The sequence below is a fragment of the Phyllostomus hastatus genome, unplaced genomic scaffold, assembly GCF_019186645.2.
Source record: "Phyllostomus hastatus isolate PE091 unplaced genomic scaffold, TTU_PhHast_1.1 phas_contig_86, whole genome shotgun sequence".
NCBI classification, from domain to species: domain Eukaryota; kingdom Metazoa; phylum Chordata; class Mammalia; order Chiroptera; family Phyllostomidae; genus Phyllostomus; species Phyllostomus hastatus.
In genome coordinates this window covers 41,665,179-41,690,944 of record NW_025333977.1, presented here as the reverse complement: position 1 = coordinate 41,690,944, position 25,766 = coordinate 41,665,179, and the positions used below count along the sequence as shown (strand labels likewise).

At 40.4% G+C, this 25,766-nt stretch overlaps 1 protein-coding gene across 2 annotated transcripts in view; it reads right to left on the bottom strand.

Annotated features, from left to right (window-relative positions):
• The window catches only part of PLS1 (plastin 1), a 99,088-nt gene that overhangs the window by 55,846 nt on the left and 17,476 nt on the right, over positions 1 to 25,766 (bottom strand). The window contains exon 1 of one of the 2 annotated variants that reach the window (XM_045851296.1): positions 17,533 to 17,690. The exons of the other annotated variant lie outside the window; for it this stretch is intronic. The gene's annotated coding sequence lies outside the window, so the exon portion shown is untranslated. Of the gene's footprint in view, positions 1 to 17,532; positions 17,691 to 25,766 lie in introns of those variants that run through there. 2 annotated transcript variants of the gene reach the window in all.

Here is a 25,766-nt window from a genome sequence, read left to right as displayed (position 1 = left end):
CTGCTTTCCTCCTCCGCTTTTTTTTTTTTACCACATAACATTTTAACTGAAACCTTTTTTCACCAATTAAAGCTCCTCCCCCACCCCCACCCAATCCCCAAGTGTACCTTAACACAACCAAACCAAACATATATTTGGAAAGTAAAGGAAGTATATTGAAAAAATGCACTTTTCAATTTAGAGAAAATTGAGCTGATCTTTTATCCTCCCTCAAATTTCTAACTTCCTTGAGACTTTAAAAGCTTTACCAAAATTAGCACAAGCAGTCCTTTGTGGTTGGCAGGATCTGCAGCCCTTGGAACAGTTTCAGAGAAAAAGGCATTCCATTAGGAACTGCCCGGGACCAAGACTGGGATGCCTTTCTAAAGCTCCCAGCTCTGAGGGGCCAGAGCCCTTGTTTGTTTTTGGGAGGGGTTTTTTGAGTTTTAGTTTTTTACATTATTTAACAGTATTTTTATTGTATTTTTTTCATTACCATTTAACCTCCTTACAACCCTCTCCCCCAAAGCTGTTTTCATTGGTACCTTCTGACTGCCTGGCAATTCTGTTTTGCCTCCTACCACTGTGGCCCTAGACAGGGTCACTGAGATTCTCAGTTCTCCAGACAGCCTCTGACCCAGGTCAGGCCGCTTTTTCCCTAGTACATCCTCCAAAAATTCTCTTCTTCCCTCATTCTTCCCCCAACCCCACTACCCTGCCCAGTAATGTGAAAAATGGCAAATATTCCTAAGGGCTTTCAATGGGCCTGGAACTATGCTAATCTCCTCACACACGGGAGCTCACTCTGTATTTATCTGTTCTTCTACTGATAAAACAAGCATCCTCCCTGAAAAATGTAAATTAGGGCTACAGAGACTAGGTAACCTGCCCAAGGAAGGCAGACAAAAGAAGAGGTGGAAAATCAAATGCCTCTAGTGCCCAAGCTCTGGGATTCTACATGTGGTTCAATTCACATCCCTGTTCTCTCAGTGCAAGTACCACAGTTAGATGGGGTTTTTTTTGTTTTGTTTTGTTTTCCTGGCTGTATTTTAAAGGTTTTTTATTTGTCAATTACAGTTGACATTCAATATTATTTTGTATTAGTTTCAGATGTACAGCGTAAGGGTTGGATAATCATATCCTTCACAAAATGTTCCCCTTGATATTTCCAGTGCCCACCTGGCAGCACACATAGTTATTTGCATCATTATTGACTATATTTCCTATGCTGTACTTTACATTTCCATGATGATTTTGTAACTGCCAATTTGCACTTCTAATCCAGGGGTGTCAAGCTCATTTTCACCAGGGGCCACACCAGCCTCGTGGTTGCCTTCAAAGGGCTGAAATAATTTTAGGGCTGTATAAATGTTAAGGAGTTGAAATTACATTTGTCCCTTTGAAGGCAACTGTGAGGCTGATGTGGCTCCCCGTGAAAATGAGTTCGACACCCCTGTTCTAAGCCCTTTCACCTTTTTTCACCCAGCCCCCCAGCCCCTCTTCCCTCTGACAAACATCAGTCTGTTCCCTGTCTGAGTCCGCTTCCGGTTTATTTTGTTCTTTAGATTCCACATACAAGTGAAATCATATGGTGTACATCTTTCTCTGACTTACTTCACTTATCATAATACTGGTCCATCCATGTTGTCACAAATGATAAAACATTCTTTTTTATGGCTGAGTAATATTTCACTATAAGTATGTACCACATCCTCTTCATCCAACTGTCTGTTGATGGGTGCTTAGGCTGCAGAACACTGCATTGAACATAGGGACACATATATCTTTTTGAATTAGTATTTTGGTGTTCTTTAGATAAATACCCAAGAAAGGAATTTCTAGGTCATCAGATAGTTCTATTTTTAATTTTTTGAGGAACTCCTGAACTGTTTTCCATAGTGGTTACAGGAAATTTACAATCCTACCCACAGTGTAGGAGGGTTCCCTCCTCTTTCTTCTCCACATCCTCAATAATACTTGTTTGTTGATTTCTTGATGATGGCCATTTTGACAGGTGTGAGGTGATATTTCACTGTGGTTTTAATTTTCATTTCTCTGATAATCAGTGACATTGAGCATCTGTTCATATACCTACTGGCCATCTGTATGTGCTCTTTGGAGAAGTATCTACTCAGACCCTCTGGCCATTTTTTAATTGGATTGTTTGGTTTGCAAGGAGGTGGGGCCAGTGTTAATTTGCATGAGCTCTTTATAAATTTTAGATATTCACCCTTATTGGATCTATAGTTGGGAAATATCTTCTTCCATTCTGCAGATTTTCTGTTTTGTTGATGGTTTCTTTGCTGTGTGAAAACCTCTTAGTCTGATGTAGCCCTATTGGTTTTCCTCCTGTTTCCCTTGTCCAAGGAGCCATCATTAAAATATATTACTAAGAGCAAAATCAAAGAGTTTACTTCTTATATTTTCTTCTAGTTTTATAGTTTCAGGTTTTACTCTTAAGTCTTTAATCCATTTTGAGTTTATTCTTGTATATGGTGTAAGAAGGTGGTCGTTTCATTTTTTTTTAAAGTATCTGTCCAGATTCCCAACCAATTATCAAATAGACCATCTTTACCCTGTTGTATATTGTTGCCTCTTTGTCATAGAATAATTAACTATATAGGCATGGGTTTATTTCTGGGCTCTGCTCTCCATTTTGTTCCACGGATCTATGTGTCTGTTTTTATGCCAATACCATGCTGTTTTATTACTACAGTCTTGTAGTATAGTTTGATATCAGGTAGCACGGTATCTCCAACTTTATTATTTCTGAAGATTGCTATGGCTACTCAGGATCTTTTGTGCTTCCATATAAATTTTAGAATTATTTGTTCTAGTTCTGTGAAAAATGCATTGGTAGATATATTTTTAATATTTATTTATTTTTAGAGAGAAGGGAAGGGAGGGAGAAAGAGAGGAAGAGAAACGTCTATGTGAGAGAGACATCAATATGTTACCTTTTGGTACACACTCCAACTGGGACCAACACTGAAACCCAGGCATGTGCCCTGACCAGGTATGGAGCTGGCAACCATTCCTTCTGCAGGACGACACCTGACCAGTTAAGCCCCACTGGTCAGGGTGCCACTGGTATATTGATAGGGACTGCACTGAATCTATAGATCGCTTTGGGCAATAGGGACATTTCAATGATTTTGATTCTTTCTATTCGTGAGAATGTTGTATGCTTTAATTTATTTGTATCTTCAATTTTTTCTACAAAGCCTTATAATTTTCCAAGTACAAGTTTTTTTACATAGGGATAAGCTTTAACCAAGGCTGTTAAGTTTATTTCTAGGTATTTTAGTATACAATTGTAAATGAAACTGTTTTCTTAATTTCTCTTTCTATATTTGTCATTGGTGTGTAAAACGTAACTGATTCCTGAACTGAAACTTTGTATTTTGCTATTTTACTAAATTCATTTATCAGTTCTGACAGGTTTTGGTGGAATCTTTAGGGTTCCCTATATGTAGTATCATGTACTCTGTAAATAATAAGTTTTATTTCTTCCTTTGTAATCTGCACACCTTTTCTTTATTTTCTTTTGTCCTACTGCCATGGCTAGGACTTTTAGTACTATACCAAATAACACTGGTGACAGTGGGCATCTCTGTCTTGTCTGAAATCATAAGGAATGTGCTTTCAGCTTTCCCCCACAGATATGGCAGCAGCTGTGGGTGTGTTTGTAATATATGGCCTTTATCATGTTGAGGTATGCCCCCTCCATCCCCACTTTGGTGACAGTTTCTATCATAAATGGATGCTGGATTTTGTCAAACACTTATTCTGCATTTACTGATATGATCATGTAATTTTTACCCTCTATTTTGTTTCTGTAGTGTATCACTTTAATTGATTTAATGATATTGAAACAACCTCAAATCCCAGGAATAAATCCCACTTGATCATGGTGTATGATTGTTTTAGTGTATTACTGAATTCAATTTGCTAGCATTTTTGTTGAGGACTTTTGCATCTATGTTCATCAGGGATATTGGTCTATAGTTTTCTTTTTTGTCTAATTTTGCAATCAGGGTAATGATGGTCTTGTAAAGTAAGCCTGGGAGTCTTCCCTCCTCTTCATTTTTTGTAATAGTTTAAGAAGGAGAGGTGTTCATTCTTTGAATGCTCAGTAAAATTTACCTGTGAAGCCTTCTGGTCCAGGACTTATGTTTTTGGGAGCTTTTAGATTACTAATTCAATTTCAAATTTCGCTAGTAGTAATTGGTCTGTTTACATATTCTGCTTCTTCTTACTTCAACCTTGGAAGATAGTCCAGTGTTAGGTGTAACTCCATTTCTTCCAGATTGTCCAATTTTGGGCATAGTCTGTAGTACTTTCTTATAATCCTTGGTATTTCTGTGGTGTCCTTGTCAATCTCCTCTTTGATACTATATCTGATATCATTTATATGAGTCTTCTTTTTTTTTCTTCTGGCTAAAGATTTATCAATCTTGTTTATCTATTCAAAGAATCAGCTGTTGGTTTTATTGATATTTTGTGTTTTGTTTTAGATTCAAGTTCATATATCCTAATCTGATCTTTATTAGTTCCTTCCTTCTGCTAACTTACAGCTTTATTGTTCTTTTTCTAGTTTCTTTACATGTAAGATTAGATTGTTTGAAATTTTTCTTATTTCTTCAGGTGGACCTCAATTGCTATGAACTTCCTCTTAGGACTCATTTCACTGTGTCCAATTTTGGGTTGCTGTGTTTTTATTTTCATTCCTCTCAAAATATCTTTTGATTTCTTCCTTGATCTCATTATTAATCCATCCATTTTTTAGTAGCCTGCTATTTAGCTTCCATGTGTTTGTGTGTTTTTCAGTTTTCTTCTTGTAATTGTAGTTTCATACCATTGTGGTCAGAGAAGATGATTGATACACTTTCAGTCTTAAGTTTATTGAAACTTGTCTTGTGACCTAACACGTGGTCTATCCTGAAAAATATTCCATGTGCACATGAAAAGAATGTACATTTTGCTGCTTTGAGGTGCAAAGCTCTAAAGATATTTAGTTTGATCTGATATGTTGTTTAAGGCCGCTGCTTCCTTGATGATTTTCTGTCTAGAAAATGTATCCATTGATGTCAACGAGGTGTTAAAGTTCTTTACTATGGATGCATTACTGTTGATCCCTCCCTTTATGTCCATCAATACTTACTTTATATATTTAGGTGCTTTTATATTGGAGGCATAAATGTTTACAAGGGTTATACACTCTTGTTGGATCAACCCCTTTATCATCACAAAATGTCATTCTTTGTCTCTTATTATATAGCCTTTGTTTTAAAGTTTAATTTGTCTGGTGTAAGTGTTCTGACCATAGCTTTTTTTCATTTCTATTTGCATGGAATGTCTCTTCCATCTCTTTACTTTCCATCTGTGTGTGTCTTTGGATCTAAAGTGGGTCTCTTGTAGACAGCATAAGAATGGATCTTGTTTTATTATCCATTCAGCTACCTTATGTCTTTCAATTAGAGCATTTAATCTACTTACATTTAAAGTGATTATTGATAGGTACACAGGTATTGCTTATTATTCATATTTTTCTACTACTTAGAGAAGTCCCTTTAAAATTTCTTTTTTAAACTTTTTTTATTGTTGTTCAAGTACAGTTGTCTCTATTTTCCCTCCACTATTCCCCCCTACCCCAGCCATCCCCACTTCCCACCCTTAAAAGTTTCTTTTAACACTGGTTTGGTGGTGATGAACTCCTTTAGCTTCTTTATTGTCTTGGAAGCTCTTCATCTGTCCTTCCATTCTGAATGATAGCCTTGACAGGTAAAATAATCTTGGTTTCAGGTCCTTCCTTTTCATTACATTTGAAAATGTCATGCCAATCTCTGGCCTGCAAAGTTTCTGGCGAGAAATTAGCTGACAGTGTCTTATAGGACCTCCTTGTAGGTAACTAACTGCTTTTCTCTTGATGCTTTTAAGATTTTGTCTTTAATGTTTTGGCATTTTAATTATGATTTGTCTTGAATTCTTCTTGGAGTTCGTCTTGTTTAGAACTCTCTGCACTTCCTGGACTTATATGTCTATTTCCTTCATTAGGTTAGGGAAGTTTTCCATCATCATTTCTTCATACTGTTTTTTTATTAATTTCTTGCTCTGTCCCTTCTCCTTCTGGTAACCCCATAATGTAAATGTCGGTATACTTGATGTCCCAGAGGCCCCTTAAATTATCCTCATTTTTTAAAAAATATTTTTCTTTTTGCTGTTCTGATAGGATGTTTTCTACTTTGTCTTTCAAATCTCTTACTCAATCCAATCTGCTGTTAAATTCCTTCTAATGTGCTTTTTATTTCAGGTATTGTAGTCTTTATTTCTGACGGGTTCATTTTGTATGGTTTCTGTTTCATTTGAAGTTCTGATTCCTTGAAGTTCTCGGTAAGTTTCTGGATCATCCTTGTAACCACTGGTTTGCACTTTGTATCTGGTGACTGCTTGCCTCCATTTTGTTTAGTTCTTTTTCTGGACTTTTCTCCTGTTCTTTCATATGGGACTTGTTTCTTTAGCTCCTCATTTAGTCTCTCTCTGTGTGCTTCTATTTATTAGGTAGATCTGCTATGTCTCCCAGTCTTGGCAGGGTGGCCTTGTGTAGTAGGTGACCTGTGTGGCCTGGTGGCACAGTCTCTCTGATCACCTGAGCAAGGTGCTCCTGGGGTGTCCTTTGTGTGGTTTGCATGTGACCTCCTATTCTATTGGATTGTTGAAAAAGTCTATTATGTTTTTTCCATATGATGGATCGAGCAGTCCTGGATTCGAGTCTATAGTTGCATTCAAAACAATTTGGTTAGATTGCATTGTGACAGCTGTCATGTCGGGATGCATAAAAAAAAAATCAAAATTGGTGAATTTTTGTGCAGCCATTTTAATACTGAAGATAGAAGAAGATATACAACATATTCAGTGTATCATGCTTTATTATTTCAAGAAAGGTGGAAATGCAACTGGAACACAAACGAAAAAGATTTGTGCTGTATATGACATGGTCCTGTGACTGATCAAATATGTCAAAAGTGGTTTGCGAAGTTTCTTGGTACTATTGACATTTTGGCCAAATAATTCTTTGCTGTGAGCCTGTCTCACGCATTGGAAGATGTTTAGCAGCACCCCTGGCTGCTCTCCACTGGAAGCCAATAGCAGAAGATAGCCAACATACTCAAAACATCCAAAACAATACAGTTATTGCTGAAAATGAAAAATGTGTCTTTCATTTTATATAAAACACTGAACGGATTTTTTGACCAACCCAACAGTTGAGCCTTGATTGCTGTTGGCACATCAGGCGTGTGGGACTGACCCTCAGGCTGACTGGCTGTGAGGACTGGCCATGAGCACAGCATATAAACTGCCGTGCAGGAGCTGATCCCATGGAGCGGGATTCCCCCCGCAGTGGGGCAGGGTGCCTTAGACCACCATTTGTTGTGCCACTTGTGGAACTAATTGGGTGGTGTTCAGTTGTGGTCTGAAGCTGGCAACCAGGTGTGTGTTGTTTCTGGGCCTCTTGGAAAGGGCTCCTGTGGAGGCCACAGTTGGCTACTGCCTATGACTTGCAGGGGCCTACATGGTAGGAGCTACAAAGTGACCCACAGTTGGTAGCTGCCTGTGCTGCGCCTAGAGACAGTGGGGGAGGCCACGCTGTGAACTAAAGCCAGGTGCCACCAATACCAGGCCAGGAGCAACTCAGGCACCCTGAGGCCTGCTACTGCCTACTGCCCACTGTTTCACTGGTCCATATGTCAGTATCACACCACCTGATTACTGTTGCTTTGTATTATGTTTTGAAATCAAGAAGTGTGACACCTTGAACTTTGTCCTTTTTTCAAGATTGTTTTGACTACTTGGAAGACTATTTTAGCTACTTGGTATCCCTTAGCATTATATGCCCATTTTTGGAATTTTTTTCCTATTTCTGTAAAAATACCCTATAGCTATTCTTAATCTTTGTTCTAAGATGCAGTTAAGTTACTTAGAAAGACTTTGATCTTTCAGGTCTTGCTTTGAAGTTTTGTTAGGCAGAACCAGAGCAGAATTTAGTCTACGGCTGTGGTTCTCAACAGGAGATGATTATATGCTCCCTGGAGGACATCTGGCAATGTTTAGAGACATTTCTGGCTATGACGACTGAGGAGGCATACTGGCATCTACTGTACTGAGGCCAGAATATCCTACAATGCACAAGAGATCTCCTTACAACAAAGAATTATCCAGTCAAATTTCTAGAGTGCTGTGACTGAGAAACCATGCTGGAAGGGCTAATTATTCCCCACTATTACTGCAGGATGGCTCTGAGTACTCTACCCAATAGCCTATAAATTATCTTTCATTTAGTCTGGCTGATGGTGTGAGTGCCAAGCACTGGTTTTTTAAAAATCTTTCAGGTGGTTCTTTCTCAGCCTCCATGTAGTTTCCTCACACACATGCACTGATCAGAATTCTGCTGAATACTTGAGGAACACCCTCTGCAGATCTGTGGAATTCTCTCTAGGCAGTTCTCTTTCTTCAGGTAGTATGTACTGTGAATTTAGCTGCTTTGTCTCCCCACATTCTCAGTCTGAAGCCCTTCTGCCCATGGTCACCTCCATGGGTGAAGGCAGAGCAGCATCTTGCTTTCATAAAGATGCTGCAGCCAGAAAGCTCTCTCAAGACTGCAAATGAGGCAGCTGGAGAGCTCACCTCATTTATTTCCTGACGCTCAAAGATCACTGTCCTTTGTTGCCTGATTTCCAGTCTTTTAAAATGTGAAAACCATCTTATATATTTTGTCCCTTTTTGTCTTTTGGTCTTTGGTTATTTCAGGCAGTAGAGTAAATTCATCTAGCCAGAAGCCAAAGTTTAAACTGTACATTTAAAATTTTTTATGTTTATAAATTAGAAAGTATTTCATGCTCAGCATAAAAATCAAGAACTACTGAAATACTTGGGAGGTACTCTTCTGGACTATTTCAATTTACAAACATTCACGTATATATACTTAGAGAGATGTGTGATTTTAAAGTATATTTTATTGATAATTCTATTACAGTTGTCCCAATTTTTTTCTCCCCTTTCTCCCCCTCCACCCTGTACCCACCCCCTTTAGTTCATGTCCATGGGCTGTACACATGAGTTCTTTGGCTTCTCTATTTCCCATACTATTCTTCACCCCCTCTATTTTGTACCTACCATTTATGCTTCTTGTTCCCTGTACCTTCCCCCATTTCCTCCCTCCCTATACCCACTGATTACCCTCCATGTGATCTTCATTTCTGTGATTCTGTTCCTATTCTAGTTGTTTGCTTAGTTTTTGTTTTTAGGTTCAGTTGTTGATAGCTATGAGTTTGTTATTGTTTTACTGTTCATAGTTTTTTATCTTCTATTTCTTAGATAAGTTCCTTTAAAATTTCATTTTAATAAGGGCTTGGTAATTGTGAATTCACTTAACTCTACCTTATCTGGGAAGCACTTTATCTGCCCTATCCATCTGAAATGATAGCTTTGCTTGAGAGAGTAATCTTGGGTGTAGGTTCTTGCCTTCATAACTTTGAATACTTCTTTCCAGCCCCTTCTTGCCTACAAGGTTTCTTTTGAGAAATCAGCTGACAGTCTGATGGGAACTCCTTTGTAGGTAACTGCCTCCTTATCTCTTGCTGCTTCTAGGATCCTCTCCTTAATTTTAATGTTGAGTAATGTAATTATGATGTGCTTTGGTGTATTCCTCCTTGGGTTCAATTTCTTTGGGACTCTCTGGCCTTCCTGCACTTCCTAGAAGTATATTTCCTTTGCCAGATTGGCAAAGTTCTCCTTTATTATTTTTTCAAATAAGTTTTCAATATCTTGCTCTTCTTCTTCTCCTTCTGGCACCACTATGATTCAGATGTTGGGACACTTAAAGTTTTTCCAGAGGTTCCTAAGCCTCTCCTCATTTTTCTGAATTTTTTTCTTCATTCTGTTCCAGTTGGATGTTTATTTCTTCCTTTGTTCCAAATTGTTAGTTTCCTTCTCTTCACTGTCGGTTCGCTGTATATTTTGCTTTATTTCACTTTGGGTAGCCTTCATTTCTTCCTTCATTTTGCAAACAAGGTCAATCAATTCTGTGAGCATCCTGATTACCAGTGTTTTGAACTCTGCATCAGATAAGCTGTCTATCTCCTTGTTGAATACCTTTTTCTGAAGTTTTGATCTATTCTTTCATTTGGGCCACATTTCTTTGTCTCCACACATCTGTTATGTTGTAAGGGGGCAGAGCCTTAGGTATTCAGCAGGGCAGGGCAACCCTCTTTGCTGCTTTGTGGTGCTGTCTGTGGACATGAGGTCAGAGAGGGAACAATGACACTCGTTCACTCCACTCTAGCCCCACTATCCTATGGACTCTCCTGTGAGACTGGGAGTTTCTCCTACCTTCACAACCCCCACAGTATTTTAGAGCTAGAGGTTTTGAGTCTTTAGTTTCCTGGTCAGCTGGTCAGCCAGCCCCACCTCACCCATGAGGTCTGCCATCTTGCCACAGGTCCTCTCCCCTGGGCTGCCTGTCTCTGCCCCTCCTACCTGTCTAGATGTATGTTTCTTTAACTCCTTGGTTGTTGGAGTTCCATGAAGTCTGATTTTCTGGCAGTTCTGGTTGTTTATTGCTTTTTAATTCGTTGTTATCCTTCTTTTGGTTGTGTGAGGAAGCGAAACATTTCTAGTTACCTCTTGTCAAGCAACCTCACAAATCTCAGTTTACTTGTTTTTAAAATAGGAATGAGGTCAATAGCTGTGCACAGTGTTGCTACGAAGACTTACTGAGACTGACATGTGAAGCCCATAGTATGGCCCATGGGACCTTGTAAGAACTCAGCTGTTAGCACTAAAGGGTGCACTATCACTAGTGTTAATATTTAGGCTCTGGGTGGTGTGGACCAGTGGGTTGACCTCCGGCCTACATATGGAAAGATTGCTACCTTGATTCCCAGTCAGGGCATGTGCCTGGGCTGCAGGCCAGGTCCCCAGCTGTGGGCAACTGATGTTTCTCTCACACTTTGAGAATTCTTTCTTTCTCCTTCCCTTCTCCTTTCTTGCCCTCCTGCTGGCTCCTTTTCTAAGACCTCACTGGGGATGCTTTACAGGGCACAGGTGGACTATCCTGTAGATGCCCCAGGGCTGGGGAAGGGGCAAGAAAGGTAGAGAAGCAGCGCAAAGGTGCAGCTACACAGCCTCGCCATCTACCCGCCCTCCTCTGCTCCACATGTGTGATTTTTTAAGTGGGGATATGCCACAGATTTTAAACATCATCTTAATAGCTACATAGCATGGAAAAGGCAAATGAAGACAATGACCTAACATCTTAAACACAGCAGGTTGCTGTAAGTGAGCTAAATGGTACATGATATTAATAATACCACCAATTTTCACAATAAATCCTGGAGAGAGCTGAAAACATACAAAAATGATGAAAACTGCTGGAGAGTATATAAGAAATCAGAAGGTCTTGTTGCCACATTGCTCTCCAAAGTGGGTATCTGTAAGAGGTGAAGACACGCATATTCTATGACTCTCAATTCCACTTCTGGGAATTTATCCCAGAGAAACTCCTATACAAGCACAGGAGTAAGTAAAAGTAGGATTACAGTTGTTCATATGGAAAATACAATAAGAAAGAAAGAAAGAAAGAAAGAAAGAAAGAGAGAGAGAGAGAAAGAAAATACCAGCATGTACTCTGTGGTTCACATACTCACCTGTATTCCAATACAGGTAAAAAGCACAGGACTGTTACAGTATCAAAAACTTGTAAACAATCTGAATGTCCATTATCAAAAGACTAGATAATTATAATATTCATTTAGTGAAACTTTCCACAACAGTTAAAATGAGGTAGATACCCGTACTGACATGAGAAAATCTTAGAAATATATGTTAAATGACAACAATATATAGTAGATATCATCCATAAAAATTTAAGCATTAAAATCACTCTCTATGTCACTGATGGAACTGTTAATGGAAAATACAGGCATATGGGTGGGAAGAACAAGTAACGTGTGCCAACATCAGGACCGCTGGCCAGGGAGGGGATTACAATGGGGGAAGGCCTTCAACCATATCTCCAGTGTTTCATTTCTGACAGAAAATGGAGAGTTGATATATAAAGTAAACAGCAAAGTGCTGACACTTCTTAAGTCTATGCAAAAGAAAATATGAGTATCCATTATATTCTCACTACTTTTTCATGTTTCATTATTTTGTAATTAAAACTACGATAAAAAGTTTAAACAAAATAAACTACATCAGGGCACATTCTGCAACGGCATACAATGGGCCTTCTTTCCATAATGCATTTTACTTAACTATCCTTTTCTTTTGGTTTTAAGAAGATATAGCAGAAAGTTAATTTTTAAAGCAAATTATGTAGTACAATCACACCTCGGTTCTTGAATGACTTGCTTCTCGAACAGTTCAGTTCTTGACCACATTCTTCATGGAAGAAATGTCTCTGTGGTCTAACAAAACTCCGGTCTGGATTCTCTACCCAACCACCCTTTCGTGCTGACACCTGTATGACCAGTCATGTGTCTCTCAGGCAACAAAGGAGATTCACAGTTTTCTAGAACAAGCTAAGTTCAAGAACCAAGGTTCCACTGTAACTTCCCTAAATTAACATTTCAATCTGGGAATAAAAGGAAGACTTATGTGTGTCGGAATTTGTTTTTAGGCTTAAATAAAAAGCACCTGGAATGAAGGGCTAAATAATTAACAGGGGCTAACACAGCCAGCCCTCCTGGACACAGAAATGCACAAACATGAAACTAACAGTTTGTGAATCTAACAATTTACATACAGTTGATGTGAATCCAATGGGCCAAGCACTTTACACAAATTATTTTTAATTCCTGAAACAACCCCTAATTGTAGTGGTTGAATCTATAGTCGCTGATAAAGAAACTCCAGCTCACGAAGGTTAAGCAGCAATGTGCGGATACCACACAGCCAGTAAGCACTGGAGCCACAAAACTCCGACCACAGTGTCAGGGCCCATGTTTCCACAGCAGGGTCAGGCCCAGAGGGCACTCTGCACCCGCCACTTCGGTGTTTAATCATTCAGCTTTAGAGTAAATCTGAACCTGACCGACTTTTGCAACAATTTAGAAAATGTTGCTTTAGTTAATTTCAGAATCTTAAAATAATATTAACTGGCTGATACCAAGTTTTGTGTATGTTTCAATGTAATAGTTTTTTCCTTTAAGTCTGTCTATTCAGTTCATGTAAGTGTATCAAGGCAAATTCACCAGAGATTTTATTCTTGGTTAACAATAATGACCTGAGGTTTGGGGAAACAAAAAATAAAAAATAAGTTTGAAACTGATTTTTCTTGGTGGCCCAAAACCAAAGACTAAGGAAGACCACCGTGCTATTGCAAGGAACCCATGCCACTCTCCAAGGGAAGTAAGTTCTACACTTACATGCTTTCTAACTTATAAAGCACTTCACCTATTTTACCACATTTGACTCTCACGTCAATTCAATGAGCTCAGCAGAACTGAAAATATAGCCCTGGCCAGGTGGCTCCATGGGTTGGAGTGTCACTCCCATACACCAAAAGGTTGCAGGTTCAGTCCCAGTTCAGCAGGTATCTAGGTTGTGGGTTCCATCCCTGGCCAATGCGCAAATGGGAGGCAATTGATAGATGATTCTCTCTCACATCCATGTTTTTCTTTCTCTGTCTCTCCTCCCTCCCTTCCCCTCTCTAAAATCAATGAAAAAAATTATATCCTCAGGTGAGGGATAAAAAAAAGAAAAATACATATTGTACATTATAATAGCATTATATTTCCTCATATTATTTTATTCCCAGTTTACATAAGAAGAAACAGACTTCAAGAGGTTAGTTAACCTACAAAGCCTAGGTCATCCACTGGTGAATACCAAAGCTGGTACTATTTTCAGTGTACCTGAGTTCTAGTGTTCCATGTTCTTTTCCATAAATCACACTGACTCTTGAATGTACAAGAGCAATGAAGACATGAAATAGGTTGTCAAGGCAACCAAGGAATCATCTTTCCGCAAGATATTTAAGGAAGAGACCTGAGCCTTTTTTATGTAGATAGTGAAATTAGATGATTGAGGTTTACAAAACAATTTTCCACAAGGTTTTTCACTTTCTCAAATCTAACCCCAAATTCTTCCTTTTTTAATAAGTAAAATGTTATTTATTTACTTATTACATTCAATAGGAATTATCGTTCATAAGCAAGATAATGTCATGAATACATAAGCCAATAGGAATAAAGCATGGGGTTTTCAAGGGTATACTATTAAGCATTACTAATAATACTGACTTTCATAATAAATGCTGTAGAGATGAAAACATACAAATATGAAAATCAGGTTAGAAAGCAAACAAATTTAGATAAATAGGTTATATTTGAAATACCTATACTTCCAGTGTGGCATTGATTATAAAAGTCTTTCAATGTTTAGCCTTGTTGATAAAAAGCTACAAGCTGTCCACCCAGAAAAATGCACCAGATCTGAATTTTACATGTGATTTCAGGGAGTTTGTGGATGCACACCCAACCCTCAAGCCTCCATGGACCTTCCAGAGGTCTACAGGCTTCAGGTTATGAACTCCGGCCCCAGGTTTTCCAAAAGTTCCCTTGGGAGGAAAACATTTAAAAATAATTTCTTGGAGACCATGTTCTCAACATCAATCTTCAACTTTTTCAGTGGAAAGTAATCAGTTAACCATCAAGAATTGCTGATGTAAAGCTAAGCAACAGCCCTGGCCTGGTGGCTCAGATGGTTGGAGCATTGTCCTGTAACCAAAAGGCTGCAGGTTCAGCTCACAATCAGGGCACACCCCTACCTGGGCTGGGGGCGGGATCTCAGGTCCAGACGCATAGGGGAGACACCAGATCAATTGTTTTTCTCTCACATCAATAATTCCCTCTCTCCCTTCCTCTTTCTCTAAAAGCCATGAAAATATGTCCTCAGGTGTAGATTTAAAAAAACCCCACAACTAAACGGGGTAAAAATCCAGATAAAAACCTTAAAAGTCATCTAGTCCGATCCCCTTTATTACAGATGAGGAAATTGAGGTCACGTCTTTGAGGCCATACCTCATGTACTCAGAAGACAACACAGTCACCAACAATGGTTTCCCCCTGAGTACAGAAGTAACTAGTAGGAAATATTAGGGAATGAAACTAAATCTATAAGTAGCTGACATATGTATTTTCACTAGCATCCTAACTTAGTCCTTTGACAAAGGATCCCACGTCACAAACAGTTCAAGTGATACTCCAGGAGAGGAGAGGACATGCCACAAACCAGAGGCTGCATAGTGGACTGTCACTCATTTGGTCACTTCCCGGACTTGACATCCTGAAGCTCACGTGTATACCTGGTGGAGTACATTAGAGGGTTGTATAATCTAGCTGATATCAAGCCTATCTTCACCAAACAGCCAAGCAGCTTTAAAAGATGCCTGCAAGAAACAGGGTACTGAAAGTATATTGCAAGCATAAGAAAACGGCAGAGCCTAGTGTGAGTCTTCAGCAGCTACAATTAGAAGATAAAATAGGGGTAAATGTGACCACAAGTTGGACATACAATTCAAAATTACCAAGACTATCAAATTACAGCTTTATACCATCATTGACATTGCCCTGTGTATACACTGTCCCATGAGATATTAAAGATATTATAAAATCCACCTAACTAACAGCACATTTTTGCTGGTTAAAAGAAAGCATTGCTTCTACCCTGCAAGACTGAGAACTGGGTTGGAAACTGTTGGAAGAAAAGAGATTGAAGGAACCCTAAAAACCTCAATTCCAATAGAAGGATGCAGTCAGAAAGGTCAATAAACCTTTAGAATTCTAAAAGCAATTCAAGCCAGATACACTGAGCATTAGAGATCAAAGTCAGCACTTAGAAGAAAAAGCAAGGAGTTCAAGATGCTTCCAGTGCACAGGGAACCCCCGGGGCCGCTCTTTCCTCCACAGGCTCTTAGTGCTGGGGCCTCAGCAACAGGGTCTTTTACAGAACTGACTCAGTCTGCATGAACATGGGCTTTTTGAATGGCTAGAAAAGGCCACACCATTAGTAACATTTGTAGCTATGCAAAGTAACATAATAAGGGTAATCAAATATCATGCTTGTTGGCTAGTAAGCTGATCTAAACTAGGGAGCATAAAGGAATGCTATCCCACTCCTCTGCAAGAACACAATTTAGCATTTTGGCTGGTTCATTACGAAAGGACTGGCACAAGGCACAGCCTCTGTTGGATTCCAGACATAATACAGAGAAGGGAACGCTGGTTCCTAAGAAAGTCATAAAGGGTGTGTGTTGTTGTTTTTTTAAAAGAACTATGTGAAATTTGTCCATGGCATTCACATTCCAGAGTTAACTGTGTCTCTAAGAGCCTCACAGCCACTATATAAATAAATTTAAATGGTTGACTGCTTCACAAACCTGCGTAGGTTAAGTCCTAACTTTCTACTTAGGTTTGAGAGCTCAGGTCACACTGCAAAAGGGAACATACTTAACTTTTAAAAAGCTGGCCTCTTTTAAGAAAACTCAGGAGTATTTAATTCTTTGGCACTAAGACCGATGCAAATTGCCAGCAGTATCAGTAACCAGGTTTCCTCGACATGCATCATTTAAGACCGTCTCACCTTTACACATGGGCTGGGAACTGCTCGTTTTCTGCTTTACTAAGAAAAGAGCTAAAGTAAGAACGCTGCAGCTCCCAGGGTGAAGATGTATGGTTCTCGGTCAACTTCGAAAACCATTAAAAGTGCTCAAAGTGAAAGGGAACATGCTTATCTGTGCACTACTTATAAGGAAACTGTTTATGAAAGTCTTCAATAAAACAGTGAAACAAGAGCACTACCTCCAAGTACATTTTGGTACTCAAAAACGTAGAAGAGCAAAGTAAAGACAGACAATTTATTTCAATTTAGATATTGTCTTCAGACTTCAGATACTGGCATATAATCTTCCCACATCCCTTGGACTGGCAATATTCCACTGCCATTTGTTTTATGTATCGGTGGATTCCTTTGGAAAAAAAGAGTTGTTCAGCTTATCCATGATTACACCATAGACTGGAAGAGCCGTTTCATCTGACTGAAAGGATCAGGCTTTGCAGCAGTAACACAGACACACCCCAGACTGCACCGAAAGGGCACTACTCAGTCACTTCAGCATTTCCTAGGTCTTTACACAGATCCCCAAAAGGAAAATTAAAGCCAAATCAAAAATTATAAATTTAAAAATTTTAATCCAACACTGAATAAACCAAAACTATCCTTTTTTTACCTAACAAGTATTGCTTAAGGAAGTAGTTTTTAAAACAGAAAAACTAAGACAGAATTAAAAATTATGTGACCCTTACACCATGGATACTATTTGCATTGATTAGGCAAAGTCCAATCCAAAAAGCAAGAAATGCCCTAGACAACAAACAAACAAACAAACAAAATGTCCAAGAAGATGTTTCTCTCAATCTAACAATCACTAAAAATGCAGCTCTAGAGCCCGAGGCTAGCTCACTGCTATGAACAGAAGGAAAAACTGCATACCTGCTTCGGTTGGTCTTATCACCTGAGACTTGAAGGTCCAAGGAAACAAACCCAGAAGATGTAAAAGCAGGCTCTACAAACTGCGTATTCTCAAATAATCCTCTGCCAAATTCAGTGTTTGACCAAAGAAAACAAGCAACTCCACACTGAAGTGCTCTGCCTACTACTACAGATTTTAATCTTAAAGGAACTTGGTCTCAAGTAGAAAGGCCAACTCACAATGCGGGTGTGGCTAGAAAGTATAAAAAAAAGAGGTAAAGTGTAGATGCTGTCAACATTCCTGCTGGATTAGGGCTGTGTCTAAAACACATCAGGATATTCGCATTACCTTTTAAATTCTACTAAATCAGGTCTTCTTCCTATGAAATGGGACTGCCCTAGGAGGTCTTACACTTTTATAAATATTCCTTTGTCATTTTAATTTTGAAATGGCAATTTGGTTTTCACCATGTGAAAAACCATTTAGCAATTAAGTACACATTGAGATTCCTATAAAGAATTAAAAACTGTGTTAAACATTAAAAAAAAACTATACCCTACTGATTTTTTCACAGTCATTGGACTAATTTCAAGCAAATGTACAAAATTACCTTTGAATGGTAACTGGAAACATTATATAGAATTATATAGTGTGAAAGTGAGGAAGCGCTCGAGGGGTAGAGTCCCACTCTACTCTTTAAGTGAGGTGAGAACAAGTTCACTTGTACAATCTATCATCTATTTTCACTGAATGGTTAATTCTCAGAAGAGGAAGTCTAAAACACCATGTATTATGGCCTCATGAAAGTAAAGAATGGCTGTTACAGAACTGCATCACAAAGTGAAAGAAAAAGTTAAAGGTTTGTATGTTATAAGCCAGTCTAAAAATGAAAGTACATACTGTATAGTTCCATTGACATGAAATTCTAGAAGATGCAAACTAATGCATCGTGAGAGAAAGGAGCAAGGGCTGCAAGGAGGAATGGACAGCAGAGGGACGTGAAGAGACTTTGGGGGTGACAAAAATGTTTTGCATCTGGATTGTGGTGATGATATTGTGGGTTAATAATCTATCAGAAATTACTGAATAGTCCAATTTAAATGGGTACCGTCTATTATACCTAAATTTTACCTCAGTAATTATTAGAAGTACACACACATGCATTTAATATTAAAAAGGCGCCTGTATTAAAAAAGGCTTACTGTTGCTCTATGTGACCACAGAATGGTAGAACTGGGATTATTAAAGCAGAAATACCAAGAGACAAATTCCACACCAATACAAGGAAACATTCTGTCCAAGTCGTGCAGCCCAGGCTACCTCTGCAACACGCAGGCTCTCTTCACTGGGCCTGAGGCAACAGAGGCTCCCAGTATATTTGCAGGGTACAAATGATGTTGTCTTTGGGATTCCTATGTGGATAGATAGCTGGATGAAGACAGCATTTATGTTTCTTGCATCAAAAATTCCATTATTTCAAGGAAGACCATTGATGGATGTTTGCAACCCTGCTGCTGTGGTGTGTAATTCGGCTGCCCTCCAACTAAAGCATGAAGTCACCAGGTGGGATTTCCCTCAACAACTTCACTTTGTAGGAAAAGTCTATTATGTACCCAATGCAACCTTTTAGAAAACGGATCCAGTGTGGTTATTTTCTGATGTTTTAAAAAGTAATATATAAAGTGAAAACATTTAGAAAATAAGAAAATTTAAATTGATCTTAAGCACACCATCCACAAACAACAGGTGCCTGTATGTGATGTCTCTCTTCTGTGCACATGTGTGTGAATACACAGAGGGTGGGGCCAAAGTAGGTTCACAATTGTTCATATGGAAAATAATACAGTAATCAACAAATAATAATGCAAGAATAAACTGTCGTTCATATTCTCATAACCGTAGACCTACCTTTGCCCACCCTGTGCAGTTTTAGGTAACTTTATTAAGTGTTTCTCGTATCGTTAAGGCACTTTTTGGAAACATGCCTGCCGTGCTTTGTAATTTCCCTTGGACAACCTCTCCTCATAGACGCCAACACTAGTGCCAGGAGCCCCGCCTGCACCATTAACCACCGCTGTCTTATCCGTCGACAAAGGCAGACGATGTATCCGTGGCAGGCAGGACAGTTCCCCCCAGATATGCCCCAAACCCTAGTCCCTAGAACCCATGAATATGTTACCTTACATGGCAAAAGGGACTTTGCAGATGTGATTAAGGGTAAGGACCTTGGAATGGGCAGCTTATTTTAGGACATCTAGACAGGCCCAATCTAATCACAGGGGGTCAAAGAGCAAAGGACCTTTCCCTGCTCGCTGAGATGAAATAAAACGAGGAGGAGGAGAGATCCAAGGTGTGCTGACTGTGAAGACACAGGAACGAGGCCACGAGCCAAGAAATGCAGGTGGACTCCAGAGGCTGGGAATGGCCTCCAGTCTACATCCAGTAATAAAGCAGTGATCTCAGGCGGACCACCTCAAGACACTGAATTCTGCCAACAACCCCAATGAGCCATGAAAGAGATCCTACCCTGAGCTTGCAGAGAGGAATGCAGCCCAGCCAGCAGCTTGATTTCAGCCTAGTGAGCAGGTGTGCACGTGAGCACCTGCTGGACTTCTGACCTATGGAACTGTCAGATAACAAAGGTGCTTTTTCAGTCACTAAATTTGTGGCGTTTTGTCATGGGATCAATAGAAAACTAAGATAGGCTCAAACAGTTTTATTCAGAACAGGATGCTCTTATCACCTTGGCCTCACAGTGCCCACAAGGGAGAAAAGCCATCATTTGAGAGAAGCAGAGGGGGAGGAGGGACCGACATTGGCTTTACAGCTCTCCTTAAATTTTCCCCGATACACACAAATTGGCAGTTAGTCAGATATTCTGTTTAGCAGCTTAAAATTTACAAAAATTAAAATATTCAAGATTCTCCCAATAGTAATGAGCAGGGATGCCTTCCCTGTCTTAATCCACCTTACAGACAAGAGCCCAGAGATTGCTACAATTGACATTAAATGTTACCCATTAAATGCCACTGCAATTAGGTGCAATGGTTCTCATTAGTAGTCATAAACTCACCCTGTGGAGCTTATTTTAAATGCAGATTTCTGGGCCTCATCCCCAAGGATTGTCATTCAGAAGTTTTAGGGTAAGGCCCAGGAATCTAATTAGGAACAAAATTTTGTCCCCTAATGAATGACCAACACTGATGAAAGCATTCCCCACTTCTCCCACAACCACCTGAGACCTCTCTTATTCCGACCAAGGCCCAAAATGCAATTCTTGTCAGAAGTTAGCCTAACAGGTAGCCCACAGAACAGACTAAATAGTTAAGGGTATAGTTCTGATATAAACAGACATGGATTTGATTCTCCTGCTGTCTCTTAACAATGGAGTGTTTTGGGCAAGTCACTTAAGTTCTCTGCACCTCAGTTTTTCTCATCTGTAATAAAGGGAATGACAAGACCTACCTACCCATAGGGTTGTTATTACAGATTCAGCAGTTCTTGAAAGAGAGTAACTAGTCAGTTACTGTGATTATTAACACCACTATAATTCCATTTTTGGATGAAGTCAGAGCAAAATATTCATAAGCAGAAGTAGTTTGAATTCTGTAGTATTTTTCATTCCTACAGAGTATCTGAAAAGATTAAATATTTAATAGAAACAAGCTTCCACTCTAGACTGCATGGTATTGAGTATGTTTACAAGACACCGTAGTATGGAAGGTAAATGAAGGGAACCACAACATCCCTATCTCTTTGAGGTTACATATCCCCCAGAAGGCAAAATTTTATACCATACCTCTAAAAGGGTTGGCTAGAGCAAAAAGGACATTTTTCCCAAACACAAGCATTTGGGAAATGTATCTCTATTTTCACCTTAGGACATTAAATGCCAACTGTATGGACTGCTGAGACAACAATCACCAAGTATTTCAGTGACTAACCAGGCCTCCATTCTAATTGGAACACTGCGGAAAGTGAGACCTAACATGCTCCAGGTTACAGAGCAAGTTGAAACAGTCTCCTCTGTCAAGTAAATACGAAGGACACAAACGACCATGTCCCCAAACAACACAGGGTTCAACCACGTGAAAATGAATGGACACAAATGGGATGCGAACATCGGTGTGGCTGAGTCCACGCCAATGGCTGATGACACTGTCACAGTCACACAGCCAGCAGTTAGTTGGGTCCCAACTAGAAAAGTAAATTGGAGGCTACATTTTTAATAAGTACAACACAAAATAAATGATCAATTGTAAAGGATGATGTTGGAAGAAATACAATAATGACTTCATTACTTTTTCTCTGTCCTTGAATGTTTTTCCTGTCTCTGCCTGTCTTTATTCCTTCATCATTCCTTCTTCTCAAGTTTATACTTCACAGAAAAGGCAGGAAACATTGCAGATGAGAGAAAGGGCATCTGAAGAAAGTCCTTCTGTTTGCACTTGCTGGTCCTCAGACTACAGTTCTCCAGGGAGGGCAAAGCTAGCTGTCGAGGGAAGCCCATTCTCCCAGCTTTCTGTTTCTCTGAGGCCCATTGTGACAGTGGCACTTCTGGCCTCTCTCTACACTCCTTTCTTTCTCTCCCCCAAAGGAGAGGAACTGATTCATCTCACCGGGAAGAGGATAAGTGTCTTGGGTCCACTGAACCTCATTCCTGTACTGCAGTGATCCTTACCCTTTAACGGCAACAGAATCACAGAGAGGGCTTGTTAAAACATGGCCTTCTAGGTCTGCAGTGAAGACCACAAACCTGCACTTCTAACAAGTTTTTATTCTTTTTTAAAAAAGATTATTAATTTATCCTGGCTGGTGTAGCTCAGTGGATTGAGCGTGGGCTGCGAACCAAAGCATCGCAGGTTCGATTCCCAGTCAGGGCACATGCCCAGGTTGCAAGCCACGGCCCCCAGCAACTACACATTGATGTTTCTCTCCCTCTCTCTCTCTCTCTCTCTCTCTCTCCCCCCACTTCCCTCTCTTAAAAAAAAAAAAGATTATTTATTTATTTATTTTTAGAGAGAAGGGAAGGAAGGGAGAAAGAAAGGGAGAGAAACTGCAATGTGTGGTTGCCTCTTGCACATCCCCTACTAAGGACCTGGCTGTAAGCCAGGCATGTGCCCTGGTGGGGAATAGAACCGGCGACCCTTGGGTTCACAGGCCAGCGCTCCATCCATTGAGCCACACCAACCAGGGCTGCATTTCTAACAATCTTTAAGGTAACACTGATAGTGCTCATCTGGGGACCAAACTTTGAGAACCATTGGTTTACTGAATAAGGTCATTCAAGGTCATTGCCCTCACATGGCTTGCCCCTTCCTTCTTTAGCAGTAACTTGTCTTCAGAACACAAGAGCTCTCCCCCTCTTCCATATGGTAAGCAACCCAGAGGCAACTGTGTTGCGCGTGGGTCACCGGCCAGCAGTGACCACGGAACGCTGTGGATGGCTCGATGATAAACACGCAAGAAAAAACACCACATGCACAGAGACAGACTAGTTTCTGTGGGGAAGTAGGGACAGAATGGCCACCCCCCCTAGTGGGGAGCGCGCTGATTTACCGTCCATACCTGCTTTTATTAGGCTCATTTTGCATAATAATTCGGGCAAAGTACAGTACTCATTAGGGGGAAGTAAGGAACTATAGAAAACAAAGAACTCTGCCGGTCTATTGAGTTGGGGTCAAAGAGCTGTAAGACTGAGGAACAAACTAACTTCCTCCTAAGACCCTTCTCATTCAACTGAGAGCATTCTAAACAAAGAAGGTTTCACAGTAATTTACATATTCTTTCTTAGGCCTGATCACCCTGGGGAATCCGCACTTCTCAGTACCGAGCTGCACCACCCTGTCATTGTTTTAGGCTTAGGTGGAGCAAGGGAACTAGGTAACCAAGAGATAAGGAGATTTTCTCCCAGACGATGAGAACTCAGACTTTGTCAAAGCCGAGGAGTGAGGGTCCATCACCCCCTTTTGCTGCAGCCCCCCAAGTCCTTCTTTTGGGGGGCCTCCCAAAAGTGATCGTGCCTGGCTTAGGTCGTTCCCCCGTGGGGAATCTTACCCGTCTTTGGCTAACCCGACCAAGCTTTTTGGGGGTTCAGTTATGAATAAAGCAGCAGAAGCAGCATTCCTGCCAGGAAGACAAGCTTTTGCCTCCTTGCTGGCTTACAGTTCCAAGGGCGTTCCCTTAGCTTTAGCCTAGGCGGGGGTTTCAGCCTCTGATACCAGTCAGGGCGGTTCCCAACACAACTGTCCAGCAGGTAAGCCTGGGATGGGATGGGTAGAAGCTAAAATTCTGGGAAGAAAGGTGTGAGGAAGACCATTTGGGCACACAGGCCCAGCCTGCAATCCTGGTTCAGCTGTACCAGGAGTAAAGTCATTATTTTGAACTCTATCTGAAAGGCCTGTGTTTCTTAATCACTTCAGACAATAAAAAGAACAGAATGAATCATTAGGCCCTTAAACCTAAGAGCACACAGCATAATGGTTGTGGGAATGGCAGGTAATATGACTATAAATTCCAAAGGTGTGACCTAATTCTGGAAGCACTGTGACCTCTGTCTTGTCGAAGCCAGATGTCATCAGCTGTGTGTACTGAGTAATATTCCTGCTCCTTAAAGAATAGGCAGTCCTCCAAGTGGTGTAACTGGAGAGAAGATGATCTAGGGCCTTCAGGAAATGCTGCCTAGATGATTTCTCTGAGTTAATCATCAACAACTATACAAATGAGGTTGGCTGACTCACCAGCTCCCTCCCCACCCACAGCAAAGCCAAGCGCTCCAGCTCTTCTTCAGAGCCGCAGACACCTGAGGGCCACTCCTCCTACCCGATTGCCATCCTTGGGTCTGGCAGCTCAGTGCTTCAGTGCCATACTCTGCCCGCCCACCCACATCCCGTCAGGAGTGTCCAACCTTCGGTGGGCCACACTGGAAGAAGAAGAGTTGTCTTGGGCCACACATTAAACACATAAACACTAACAATAACTGATGAGCAAAAAAAAAGGTTTTAAGTAAACTTTTGATGTTGTGTTGGGCCAAATTCATAAACAGCCTGGGCCACATGTGGCCCGTGGGTTGGACACCCTGCTACAGATGCTCTAGACGGGTCTCGGATGACACCCCAGCTTCACACCCTGCAATGGAGCCAGTCTTCTTCCCCTGGGCCCAGCCCCACTCAGCTCCTGGAGCCCCCAGCAGGGTTCAGTATCCCCCGTCCCTCTTTCTCCAGGAGGTTAATCAGGATAGCAAATGGTTTTCATTAAGAAGAGCAGCAAAATTAAGACACAGTCTCATCAGCCAAACCAGAAAAGAGAGCGAAACCCACACGGGTCTTGCATCCTGTGCCTCCATGCTCCTGGGCCCCCTCTCGGGGCTCCTGTAACTTCTTCAGTGAACCAACAGCCTCTCCTGGCTGACAAAGGGACAAATGGGATCAAATCCTGCCTAAACACATGTCCTGTGTGGCTCACTAAGTGTTGGGTTTTTGTTTTTTTTTTTAATTTTGGAGCTAACATATAATAATTAGGAAATTACCAGGTAACATAAAATTCACATTTCTATTTTATCTTTGAAAATCAGAAGGTCTGGCAATACTGTACCCACATTTCCACAGGATAACACCAGGCTAAGCCAGGGACCGTCACACCCCTTAGGTAAGGTGTAAGCGAGCTGCCGCAGTCCTTATATCCACCACCATCCTCACCTTCCCACAGCCTGTCGTCCGCAGAGCGACCATGAACCAACAGGAGGCACGCACAAGCTTCACTTCCTGTCACTGCGAATTTCCCAAGATATCCCTGAACTCTAATTATAGTGTTGTGCAGTGGAAAGTAAGAAACATACATACTTTATTTTCTCTGAGGCTGGTTGCTGTTTCCATTTTCAGTCATGAAGCCATAATTGTAGGAATCATGAACCAATGGGCAAGCGTTTACCCCAAAGTGGCCCAGACTCCTGGTGAATGAGGTGAGAGAGGGTAAAGGAGCTCAATATAAAAAGTTGATTTCAACATGTCTAGTTCCTTAAAAGATCGGGACTCATAAAAGAAAAAAAATAGCCAGATCTTGTGTTGTTACAGCACAAAAATTCCATTATCCAAAGTTACCAACTACAGAATTTTATGGCCCATTTAATTTTTTTAATTACATATAAAGCAAATAAAAGTGTATTGTTTTCAGAAAGACCCTATCATCTAACAGCCCTTTTCATTTAGCAGTAAACTAGATCTCAGAGATAGTTTAAGGATTATTAACGAATTAG